Raw genomic sequence first — 13,476 nt, 5'->3', positions numbered from 1 at the left:
CTTCCTATGGTTATTTTCCCTTCTGGTTCTAGGTTTCCTTTTTTATTTCTGGAAAGATACTGTCCAGGCTCTTTTTTTCATTGTGATTTTCAGGTAGTCCAATAATTTTTAAATTGTCTCTCCTGAGTCGATTTTCCAGGTCGGTTGTTTTACTGATGAGGTATTTTACATTTTCATTATTTTTTCATTTTTTTGTTTCTGTTTGACTGATTCTTGCTCTCTCATAGAGACATTAGTTTCCATTTGTCCAATTCTAGTTTTTAACAGATTGTTTTCTTCTGTTAGTTTTTGTACTTCCTTCCTCAACTGGCCAATTGTGTTTTTTAGGGACTTGTTTCCTTCAGTATACTCTTCTGTTAGTTTTTGTACTTCCTTCTTCAATTGGCCAATTGTGTTTTTTAGGGACTTGTTTTCTTCAGTGTACTCTTCTGTTAGTTTTTGTCCTTCCTTCTTCAATTGGCCAATTGTGTTTTTTAGGGACTTGTTTTCTTCAGTGTATTTTTTTTCCAATTGGCCAATTGTATTTTTGAAGGACTCTTCTACCTCTCTCATTTGACTATTAAAATCCTTCTTGAGCTCTTATAAGAAGGCTTTTTAGACCAGTTCATTCCCTTTTGTTGTTGCAGATGTGGGTTTGTTGACAATGTTGCCCTCAGAATTTCTGTCTTGATCTTCACTCTTCTCATAATATGAATCTATGGTATGTTTCTTTTTACTCATGGTATTTCTTTATTCCCAGGCCTTTAAAGAGATTGAGCTCTCCTGCTAGGGAACAGGGGGTACTGACCCAAGCTTCTTGTGTTGGGAGCCTAGGTCTTGGTCACTGGCTTTGTGTGCTGGGGCCTCTTATGCTGGCAATTGGAGGCTGTAGGTTTCTGGCAGCTTACCTCATGTTGGGCTGGAATCAGCAAGGCTGGAACTTTCAGGCAGTTCTAGGTTGTCTGCTTTTCCTTTCCTTTAGCTTTCTTCAGCTCCTTTTAGATGGGTGCTGCAGGGTGTTTATCTGCCTGGGGTTCCCTGCAGTGTTGTCTCCCTCATTTCTGCTAATGCACTGGGAGATTCCTTTGTGGTGGAGTGCAGAGGCACCTGGTGGTTTTCTGAGCTGGTTTCCACTGGTTTCCCCCACCCTCACTGAGGCACTCGGAGGTCCAGGTGTTGGTGTTTGCCTGCTCTACCACCTGAGCTTCAGGATTTCTTTGCAATTGGAGGCTGCATGGCTCCACCCGCTCACCTTGTGTTGGGTTGGAATCAGTAAGGCTAGGGCTTTAGGAAACCTTTAGCTTGTTTTCTTCACCTCCTTTCAGATGAATGCCTCAGGGTGCTTATCCTCCTGGCACCCCTTGTAGTTCTGCCTCCCTTATTTTTGCTGAGGCACTGCGAGACCTGTTTGCTGGCCTGCTGCACTGCTGCTCCCTGTCTTTCTTCTAGTTCAGATGTTCCAGGGATTTTTTTCTGGGGTGATATTTTCTGGGTTTTCAGAGGTTGACAGGGGAGAGTGAGAGCGACTACCTTTTCACTCCACCATCTTGGCTCCCAGAAGCGGCCATTGATAATTTCTTAAAAGATGATTCTAGGCTCCTTTTTTGGTCACAGTTTCCAGATAGTCCAATAATTTTAAAAGCATCTCTTCTGGATCTATTTTTCAGGTCAGTTGTTTTTCCAATGATATATTTCACATTGTCTTCTATTTTTCATTCTTTTGATTTTGCCTTATAATTTATTGATTTGTGTTTGAGTCATTAACTTTCATTTTTTTATTCTAATTTTTAAGAAATTATTTTCTCCGGTCAGCTTTTGGACATCCTTTTCCATTTGGCCAATTCTACTTTTTAAGGCATTCTTCTCCTCATTAGCTCTTTGGACCTCTTTTGCCATTTGGGTTAGTCTATTTTTTTTTCAAGGCAATTGGGGTTAAGTAACTTGCCCAGGGTCACACAGCTAGTAAGTATCAAGTGTCTCGTTTAAGGCCAGATTTGAACTCAGGTCCTCCTGACTTCAGGGCAAGTGGGTCTATCCACTGCACCACCTAGCTTCCCCTGGTTAGTCTATTTATTAAGGTGTTATTTTCTTCAGTAATTTTTTGGGTCTCCTTTAGCAAGCTGTTAACCAATTTTTCATGATTTTCTTTCATCACTCTCATTTCTCTTCCCAGTTTTTCCTCTACTTCTCTTACTTGCTCCTCAGAATCCTTTTTGAGCTCTTCCATGGCCTGGGACCAATTCATATTTTTCTTGGAGGCTTTGGGTATAGGAACTTTGACTTTGTAGTCTTCTTTTGGTTGTATGTTTTGACTTTCTTTGTCACCAAAGTAAGATTGTATGGCCTGAGTTTTTTCCCTGCTGTTTGCTCATGTTCCCAGCCAAAGCCTTGACATTTTAACTCTTTGTTAAGGCAGGGTTCTGCTTCTAGTGTGGAGGATGTATTGTCCCAAGCTTCAGGGGTTTTGTGCAGCTCTTTTCAGAGATACTTCTAAGGACCTGTAAATTTTCAATTCTTCCAAGGTGGTATGATCAAAGGAGAGGTATTTACTCCTTTCCTGGCCTGTGCTCTGGTCTATGAGTGACCACAAGCACTCTTTTCTGACTTAGAACTGTGAAGATTCACTCTGCATCTTCACCACAATCTCTGCCAAGCCTGCACTCCTCCTTGCCCCAGGAATGCCACCTAGGACTGTGACCCAGATCCAAGCATGGGCAAAGCAAGAGAATCCTGCCTCAGCACCAGCAAAGAGATCCCTGCAATCCTCCTCTGATCAACCACTTGATCCCCCTACCACCTGTGGACTGAGAGCTCTGGAAGCAACTGCTGCCTCTGTGGCCACCACCTCAGGGCTACACTAGGGCCAGGGCTGGATCACACTTCTCTCTCACCCAGGTCCAACAGACCTTTCCCACTGACCTTCTAAGTTGTCTTTGGCATTTGTGGGTTAAGAAGTTTGGAAACTACCACAACTGCCAGTGATTCAGTCCTCTGAGGCCTGCTCCAGGTTTGCTGGGGCCCTGTTTTTGCTGGCAGCATGCTGAACTGTGCTCCTCTCCTAGCCTGGTGTAACAGAACTTTCCCATCAACCATCCAGGTTGTCTTGGGCTGGAAATTTGTTTCATTCTGTCTTTTTGTGGGTTCTGCTGCTCTAGAATTTGTTTGGTCATTTTTTACAGGTATTTGGAGGGGTTTGGGGAAGAGCTCAAGCAAGTCACTGCTTTTACTCTGTCATCTTGGCTCTGTCCCCCTCCCCCTCTTCTATTCTTTTCAATCTCTTCTAATGCTTCTGCAATCTAGCTTACAACCTCATCATTCAATGAAAACTCCTCTCTCCAAAGTTACCAATGATCTCTTAGTTGACAATAGGCTTTTCTAAATCCTCATCTTTTTAAAGTTCTCTTCAGCCTTTGATATTATTAAACACCTCCATCTCTTGGTTTCCCAGGCTTCCTTCAAAACCAAGTTCAAATTCCACCCCATGAAAGAGCATCCTTTCTACTGCTCATTTCCCCCCCTCGGTTCTTACCTTTCATTTACACTGTGGATGTCTTGAATGCATATAACCATTTACATGTGGTCTCTTCCATTAAAATGTGAGCTCCTTGAGGACAGGACTATATTTTTGCTCTTCTCTCCCTTCTGGAGATTCCACTCACTGTAGCTAGCCCTTCCTGAAAACAAACAAACAAACAAACAAAAAGCTATCTTAGTACTCTCATTTTACTTTGGTCAAGAGGCTCAAGGATTGGGTGAGTTCTTATCTTTTGTAGATAACTAATAAATTATTCATTGCAATTATCATAGTGATCTAGCAAGAAATTTGATTTTTTTTTTTTAAAGTTTCAACCCCTGGGGTTGGGGAGGGAAGGTGTTCTAAGCATGGATGTACAGAAGGAGGAAAATGCAAAAGTTATTGTTGTCTGGAACCTAAAATGAATGGAAATTGAACAAATGGTCTTTAGGTAGAGCTATAACAGGGGCAGGGCAATTGGGGCTTTTTGCTCAGGTGCTAAAATTTAATGGCTGCGGACAGAATATACATTCCTTCAGCATCATAGAGACAACTAGGCTTAGTACCTAGTTACTAAGAATAATTAATTTAAATAGGAGATTATCAGATGAGGTTGCTGTACCCCAGATGAGTTCCTCCCTGGCCCTACCCCCACTGTCTTCCTGTACTTTCCAATAATGCCCCAAGGTCTCTCCATGTTTTCATGCCGCTTGTCTCTGGTCACTGTTTTGGTTTGCTTGCTCCTGCGTGCTAACCCCCTATTCCCTGAATGTCTATATCCAGGTTTTTTGTAGCTCTAATATTGGATGTCTGTGACTCTGGTCTATTACTATCTTCTATTGTTTTCTATAAAACATAATAATTTTTATGTCTGCCTATATAAATTACATTGGATATACTAATTTATACTCTTCTTTGAAAAAAGATTTAGGTCTTTTTGTACCTAAAGAACACAACTGAACTTTGACATTACACAAAAACAGCCTTGGCTCTGAGTTTGCAAATGCAGCTCCAGCTGTTTGTATGCAGCACCAAATGTGAGTCTGTTGGGGAAAGAGAGTTTGGCACTTTGGGTTTATTAATGTACTTTTCACAAGGGAACACACCAGCTGGAATAGGGGAAAAAAATCTCTGTGAGAGAGGAAGGATGGATGGCAACAGCATTCAGCCAGAGGTGGGGGAACAACAAGAGGAAATCTTCTTCTGGGTCAGCATCCCATTAGGGTTTCTCAGCTTTCACCTTTGGCCTTCTCAGAGCATCCCTGCCTACCTCCTGCTCCCTGGGACTTACTTCCTTGGGTATGTCTGGCTCTAGGCCATCAACATGAAAAAGAACAATAAAAAAACAAAATCTTCAACAGGTGCAACAGCCCAGAGAGGATCTTCTATTCAAGACCATAGACACTGGCCTCTATTGAGCAGATGCAGGAGATATAACCCACATTATCCTGATGCACAGATGTGGAGTGAGACAATAGCAGAACTCATAAAAATGCTGCAGAATTCATTTGCTGGAGATGAACTTTCCACGATCTCATGGGACACAACAGACGTAAAACATGTTGCACAGGCAAAGTTTGCTTTAGAGTAAAGTAAGCCAGCATCATTAAGGTAATGAGGGACTGAGGATATTTTGGCACTGATACAATTGTGGCTCTATTCTAGTGTCTAGCCCTTTTTGCATCCTTCACTTCTCCAGTGGAAGAAATCAACACCAATCCAACTTTGCTAAAGTTTATTAGAAACTGGTAAGAGGTTCTCTGGGAGGGGGAGGGATAATTTGGGAAATGTAGGTAATATAAAAAAAACAAAAATAGTAACAGAATTTTTAAAATTCACAGTTAAAAATAATGAAAACAGTCTTCTTTGCCCCATAATGATGTTGAATATGTGATCTTTCACAAATTTGTTCTCTAATCTCAACCAGGATTTCACTACTGTGCAGCAACACTTTTATTCCTTACTGATTGACTATCCCACTCCCCTCAGCAACTGTTTCCAATTCTCTTTCCTCTTAAGCTTCTTGTATTTCCCCTGATCTCTCCCTCTCAGCTCATTGGTTTCTATTTTATTGGGAAAATAGAAGCCATCTATTGTAAATTCCATCTTCTCTCCCATTCCATACCTGGAAACCCCTCTACATCTTGCCTACTTTATTCTTGTCTGTGAAGTAAGTGGTCCTTCATGCCAAGGCCAAGGCCATCTCCTTTCTTTTCTCTAGAAGCTTTCTCCTTTGATCATTGCTTTATCCTCTCTTTCTTTCTTTCTCTCTCTCTCTCTCTCTCTCTCTCTCTCTCTCTCTCTCTCTCTCTCTCTCTCTCTCTCTCTCTCTCTCATATTTCCTTTTCTACTATCTGCTGCTGCCTATAAACATATCCAGTTCTTCCCCTATACTCCCCCAAATAAACAAAAAGATCCTTTATATGACCCTGCCATCCTCCCATCTTCTTGCAAATTTACCATTCCATTACTCTGCTCCCTATCATTACCAGCTAGCTCCTAGAAAATAATTGATTCTCACTACCTCCATTTCCTTATTATCCTGACAATATCATTCAAATAAAGCTGCTGTCCCAACTAATGATATTTTAACTATTAAGCCTGATGACCTTTCTCAGTCCTCGTGTTTCTTAACATTTTGAGGCCACTTTTGACCTTCTTGACCACATTCTCTTCCTATACACTATCTCTTCTTCCATGACACAGCTATTTTCTGATGATTCTAGCTATTGAACCACTTCCTTTTAGTCTCTTTTATTGATTCATAATTCTTATGTTGCCTCCAAGGTATGGGCGTCCCTTAAGGATCTGTCTGTGGAGTCTGTGTTTTCACTCTGTATTCTCTCCCATAGTGATCTCACCAGCTCCCATTGTCATCTTTATGTAACTGTCTCTAAAAACTGGGTACCCAACTATAGTTTCTCTCCTGAATTTCATGTTCACATTGCAAATTTCCTACTGGAAATTTCCACCTTTTTTTTAAGGCAATTGGGGTTAAGTGACTTGCCCAGGGTCACACAGCTAGTAAGTGTCAAGTGTTTGGTCTGAGGCCAGATTTGAACTCAGGTCCTCCTGACTTCAGGGCCTGTGCTCTATCCACTGAACCACCTAGCTGCCCCAGAAATTTCCATCTTAATGTTTGGTCAGCCTCTCAAACTCAATGTGTCCCAAACAGAAATAGTAAACTCAGGGAACCCTCCACATTTGGTTGGGAAGGCAGTCTCTAAAAAAAATGCGGCCTTGATTTGGTTTAGAATTAGCAAGCTAAGCAGAGAGCCACAAGGACTTTCTAATCCTAAGTCAGAGTGAAGCCTTTAAGAGATACCCTTGGCGACTTGGAAGTACAGTTTAAAAAATAGACAAACCTGAAGGCATTACTTAATGTTGTCTAATGTTTCTAAGTGCTTGATATCTATGATGAGAAATCTCCTTCTGACAGGAAATGCACATTCTAGTCAGGCCCAAAGACACAGACAGACCTCCTCTGCCACCATTAATTTTGAGGGAAAAGCAGGTAAGGTTTCTCGCCTTTCCCCAATCTCATGATTGGGTATGTTAAGGTTTTGCTTTCTTAAAAAAAAAAAAGCTATAGCAAAAAGCTTCTGTGCTTTTAGCTAGAAGAGTAATGGCAGGACCCATACTTCCTTTCACAAGGAAGTACATCAGCTTGGAGCTCAAGCAGAAGCCAGAAGCTGGAAGTGAAGAGAAGCTCTCTTCTTGACGCCCAGTGGAACCATGCCTTGCAGGGAATTGGCAGCAACTGTCGGACCAGCAAAGCAACATAGCAACGTCAAGAAATTCCAGTGTCTGTTTTAGACTACACGCTGTATCCACATGTCCGCAAGAGACTGAACACTATGTGAGATCTTCAGGAAGCCAATTCAGTGGCAGCAGCCTGATGATATCACCAGAAAATTAGGCTCTGCAACATCAGAGGTTTAAGCTGCCCCTCTACATAGATATTCCCTACATGTATGCTCCTCCATGTATATTCTCTACAGTTTCTGTGTCCATTCTTCTAAATTGTGGTATGTTTATTTCTGGGAAAGTGTGTCCCAGGTGCATGGTGACCTATTTCTCCTTTTAAAAAACTAAGCAATTTTTAAAAATGCCTTTGTTTTAAACTAATATAGTCTCTGCCTGACTAACAAAAGTAAACACATTAGTAGGGGCTCATGAACTATGGTTTTGAGTAGATGTAGCACTACATAGTACATTGACCTGGGATAGACTTGTCTAGGGGACCTATTGTATAAATTGGCAAAGGTGCCCTCATGTCCTGTCTACGTGCATGTTATATCTCCTTCATGAGAATGTGAGTTTCTCAAATTCAGTGACTATTGTTTTTGTCTTTGTGTTGATAGTACCCTAAGTGGTACCTTCTACATAGTAGGTGTTTAGTAAACTTTATGACTTGACTTGATTTTTACTGAATGGGGAATGGCCACCCAAGTACACAGAAACAGAAAGAGGAGGATGGGATTAAGTTTATAGCTAGTAGTCTAGCTTAACTGGAATAAATAGTCTATGAAGAGGAGTAATGTGAAGTAGGGGAAAGGTAGGTTGGAGCCATAACCCTCAGTGTTAGGCTGATAAGTTTGGTGTATCTTCTGTGCAAACTCATCCCCAAGGAACCTTAAGGAATAAAGTGTACAACCAAGAAAAAAAAAAGGAATAAAGTGTACAGAACAGAGGTGCTGGAGTCACCAACAATGAACTTTACACACTTCACCATTTTGTCCAGGGCTGTGCTTGATTACTTGATTTTCCATGTGCCTTGAAGCCAGAACCATAGCTAGGAATATTTTTTCACCTGGATTAAAAACAGCTGAATGGGGTAGAACATGGTAGTTCTACAAAGCACAGTCTAGTCCAGGGGTGGGGAACCTGCAGCCTTGAGGCTACATATGGGCCTCTAGGCCCTCAAGTGTGTCCCTTTGACTGAATCCAAACTTCACAGAACAAATCCCCTTAATAAAAGGATTTGCTCTGTAAAACTTGGATTCAGTCAAAAGGCCACACCTAAGGACCTAGAAGGCCACACGTGGCCTAGAAGCCACGGGTTCCCAATCCATTGTCTAGTCTGATCATGGGCAGAATTGAGTAATGAGAGAGGGAAGCCTATCTCCCAGAAGATCTGACCTGCCAAGAGTCTTGGGGGAGAAGGCAGGTAGGGCCAAAAGAAGGATGCCATGGTCATGGAATCCTGAGGGCGGTGACCTAGAGCCCGAGAGGAAGCGGGATGAGCACATCAGCTGGAAAATGACTGAGACAGAGAGATAGCTGTCTCTGGCCTACTTCAGGGGGGAAGTCTGATATTCCCCCCACCTCATTAAGGTTATATTTCCCTGATGTTGGCACCCTGAAGCAAAGCCCCAGCTGCCCCTCCCTAGTTAAGTCTCTTTTTGCTACTAAGGCACCCTGGTAGGTCTACCCCCAGGCTTTGTATGTTGCCCTTGTTAGATCCATATGTTTGGCATTTATCCTTGGGTTGTGCCCCACCTCTAGACATGGAAGTGTTTTCCCCCATGTTCCTGGAATGAAAGACAATGGTGATTTCATCAGTGCCCCCAGGGAAGGAGGTCCCTCAGGCTTACAGCCTTTTATTTCCTCCTTCTGCTCCTGCCTTTCTTCTGATTTTGTCCTTGTTGTCATATCCATTTTCTCAATCCAGCGTCCCATGTCCTGCACTCCCCCATCCCCCCCAAGCTGGCCTCCTTCTCTAATTCTCTCCAAAACAGAAATCATTTTGCACATTTTCTTTCCAAGTCCAAAAATAGGAAAGGAGAAGGAACAGCTAATCTAGTACAGCTGCTGGTTTTGCCACTTAACAGAAATGTGTTTTTTTACAGTATTTTTCTCTCTGGCTTCTCCTCACTGCCCTCAGAGGCTCCTCTCCTCTGAGAACTCTTTTTATCCAGAGTCTAAGACCTTCATTATCTGTTTGTGGCTTATGCTGCCCTACTCAGAGTCTTGCCCCTAAGTACATGGTCATTGCTTTTGAGTCCTTCCCACTTAGTGAACACAAGGACCTTTGATTCCACTCTTTTCTCTTCAATTCAATTGAATAAACACTTATTAAGTGCCTACTGTGTGCCAAGCACTGCACTAAGCACTAGAGATACTAAAAAGGGCAAAAGACAGCCCCTGCCCTCAAGGAGCTTATAATCTACTGGGTGAGACAACATGCCCAAAATATATACAAAGCAAGCTATACACAAGATAAGTAGGAAATAATTTATCAAAAGAAGGCATTGGAATTAAGAGGGGTTGGGGAAGGCTTCCTATAGGAGGGGGGATTTTAGTTAGGACATAAGGCAAGCTGGGAAAGTCAGTAGTTGGAGTGGAGGAGGAAGAGTGTTCTAGGCATGGCAGCCAGCCAGAGAAACTGCCTGGATCTGAGATATGGAGTGTCTTGTTTGCAGAACAACAAGGAGGCCAGTGTCGCTGGATTCAAGATTATAAGTGGGGGAGTAAGGTGTAAGAAGACTGGAAAGGTAAGCGGGGGCTTGGGCATGAAGGGCTTTGGATGCTAAACAGAGCATTTTATACTTGCTCTGAGAGGCAGTAGGTACTTTGTAGGGTCAAGTAATTGTTTGCTCTCAGCTTTTAACAAGAAAATTGACAATAAGAAGCATGCTTCACTTTTATTTAAGATTAAAATAGGTTACTTCTTTTGGTCTGGAAAAAATCTAGTTATAGGGAATATTATGCCTTCTGCATAGAGATGATTTATGTACATTTTCTCTCTCTCTTTTGGCTTTTGCTACCTAGAAGCAAAGAAAAAGGAATTCTGAAAAAGAAGGAAGTTGTAGGGATTTATGTTAGTGGCAGGCTATGAAAGAGTGCAGTCACAGGAGTAGAATACCTCTAACAACAGAGAGAACCTGCAAGAGCTTTTAATGCCAAGTTGGCCAGAAGTCCCAGAGCTGTATACAACCTCATTATTATTTGATTCCAAGATTCATTGTAGGTTACAATGGAGCATCCTAGCTAGGGTCAAGACAAGGATTAAATTAAACTGTGATTGACGCATTTTTGTAGTGCTTTAAAAGGCTTTTGAAACACTTTAAAATATTACCTTTTTATGTCCTTAACTCTGGAAGGTAGAAGCTAGATCTTCTTGGTTCTAGGTTCTATCTACTTTGCCACTTTGCTGTCTTTATATGATAAGTATACATAAATGAAAATAGTTAGATGTTAGGTAGTTTGAGTAGGAGGAGACTAGCAACTGAGAAGATTAGTGTGGAAGTTAGTAAAATGATATCTAGCCATAAAATTCTTTTAACATTTTCCTCTATAGGATCAACAAAATCAAATCAACAAATATTTATCAGACACCTATTATAAAAAAATATATATAGTATTATAAAAAGAAATACAAAAAGCCATCTCTTTTCTCCAAGAGCCAGGTAGACAATTGTTTAAATAAGAATAAAAATGATCAATAGTGATGTAGGACAACAGGGAATACATCATAAAGCAACATATAATTAATTGCCAAATGATAAATGTACAAATAATGATTGCTATTGGAGTTAAATGGTCACTTTAGTCCAGGCTTTTAAAGGAGAAAATAGAGTTTGAGCTAAGGTTTAAAATTTGGTTGTTGATATGATAGGCAGAGAGGAAGCAGAAGATAATTCAAAGTGGGTAGAATGATAACCCAAACCAGGGAGCAGAGAAAGAGCAATGTTTATTCGGAAATAATCCAGTTTAGCTGAAAAAGAGGGTTCACTTAGAAGTATAAAAAGAAAGAAGAAACTGAAAATATACACTGGGGCCAGATTATAGTAGGCTTTAAATGCCAGCCTAAGAGGTATGGACCTTATCTACAAGCCATTGGAAATCAGGAAAGGGGTAATGAAAAGTACTGAGGAGGTGAGTTAAATGACCAAAGCAGAATTTTAGGATGATTTAATCTAGCTAGAAATGTGCTATTTAACTGGATGAGGCAAATGGTGTGGCCTAGTGGATAAACTGACAGATTTGGAGACAGGAAAATTTGCTTTCAAATCCTGCCTTAGACCTTTACTAAGATGTGTGACACCCCCACCTCCCACCCCAGGGAAGTCACTTAACCTCTCTCTGTTTCACTTTCCTCATGTGTAAAATGGGGAAAATAATAGCACCTACTTCACAAGGCTATTGTCAGGATTAAATGAGATAATGTAAGTACAGTGCTTTGCAAACTTTAAGGAGCTATATAAATGTTAACTGTCATCATTTATCTCTTTTTATACCCCCTTCAAGGTTTGCAGAACACTTTACAAATATCTGTTTTTGAATCTTAGCATATTTTAAATACACTTTTAAAAATATTATTTTTTTAAAAGATCCTTACATTAGCACAGCACCTGGCACATAGTAGATGCTAATAAATGTTTACAAAATGAATGAATGAATAATCAAATATTTCAGTAAAAAATGTAATATTTTCATTTTTTAAAAAAGGTGGAAAAGTCTTTGTTTTTTTTGATGAGGCAATTGGGGTTAAGTGACTTTCCCAGAGTCACACAGCTAGTAAGTGTTATATATCTGAGGCTGGATTTGAACTCAGGCCCTCCTGACTCCAGGGCTGGTGTTCTGTCCACTGTGCCACTTAGCTGCCCCAAGGTGAAAAAGTCTTAAGCAAAACATCCCTGTGGCATAAGTATAATTGTTGAAGACCACACACTCTGATGGAGACATTATTGCCTGCTGGTGGCAGGACACTCTAATTGTTAATAAAAGTATTTTTTAAGAAAAAAAAACAGCCTCTAAGGTGCTGAAACTATAAACCTAAAATTATGAAATGAGATCAAATGTCACAGTTACGTGATGGAAGGGGACCTCCCATGGGAGATGGAGAACGTGAGCCCCTATAATTCTGCCTCAGCTACTTCAGCTTCCACTCTCATCCCTTTAAGGCATGGTTGCCTTCCCTTTTCACTTCTTCTTGAGTACTTAGATGGTAAAAGATGTCAAGTTCTGAAAATACAAAATCTGTGAGTGGGAAAGAACCTTTCAGGTCATCTAACTAAAGCAGCTAGGGGACGCAGTAGAAAGAATGCTAAACTGAGTCAAAAAGACCTGACTTAAAATCCTGTCTCAGACACTTACTAGCTGCATGACCCTAGGCAAGTCACTTAACTTTCCTGGGCTTCAATTTCCTCATCTACAAAATGGGAGGGAAAATAGTGCCTACTTTTATTCTCCTCAAATCAAGTGAGATCTCTTACATAAAGTGCTTTGCAAATCTTAAAACACTTTATAGACACTATGATTATCATTGTTATTATTATCCAGCCCCAAATCAAATGCCTCCACAAATTTCCTCTACAATAGCCCTAGCAGATGGTCATTGAGTTTTTGCTTAAATATTTTTCATGACAGGGAATTCACTCATCAATGAGGCCATACATTATATAATTAATAAGAAGGCCCTCTTTTTAGTTTCTTAAATGAATCTTATGGATGCTCTTAGATCATCTGTAAAATGGGTTGGAATAGATGACTTCAAATTTACATAAATCCAATATGATCCAGTTCCATTCATTTGAATTCAACAAGTAGCTGATTCTTTATGAGTTTGTCTCTGAGAATCTTCGGCCCTGCTGAGTGATTAAATAGATTATTCATTTCTGGAATATTTAACCTCTTCTCTTGACAGAGCTTGCTTGATCATTCTTACCCCACCTTGAGAGCTCAATGGACTTCAGGTATTCTAAAGTCTACACTCAGGAGTCTCCATGGAAGCCTACAGAAAAGTTCTGTCCAGGTTATTTTCTTCCTAGTAACAAATAGATCTAAATTTTGTCTTTCTTAAATGCCAGTCTTTAATAAGGGGAAGAAGCTGGGTCAGGTGATGAGGGAGAGGAATTCTTTGTAAGTGAGAAGTACAAACTTTGAAATTCTTTCTGAGATAAATTCTGCAGGAATTCAACAGTAATTTAAAAAAAATCTCCCAGGCTTTTTAAAAGAAATTGTTGATGGAAAGAATT

The sequence above is a fragment of the Phascolarctos cinereus genome, unplaced genomic scaffold, assembly GCF_003287225.1.
Source record: "Phascolarctos cinereus isolate Bilbo 61053 unplaced genomic scaffold, phaCin_HiC Scaffold_3;HRSCAF=262, whole genome shotgun sequence".
NCBI classification, from domain to species: domain Eukaryota; kingdom Metazoa; phylum Chordata; class Mammalia; order Diprotodontia; family Phascolarctidae; genus Phascolarctos; species Phascolarctos cinereus.
The sequence above is the reverse complement of the archived record's forward strand: the minus strand, read 5'-3'. Positions refer to the sequence as shown.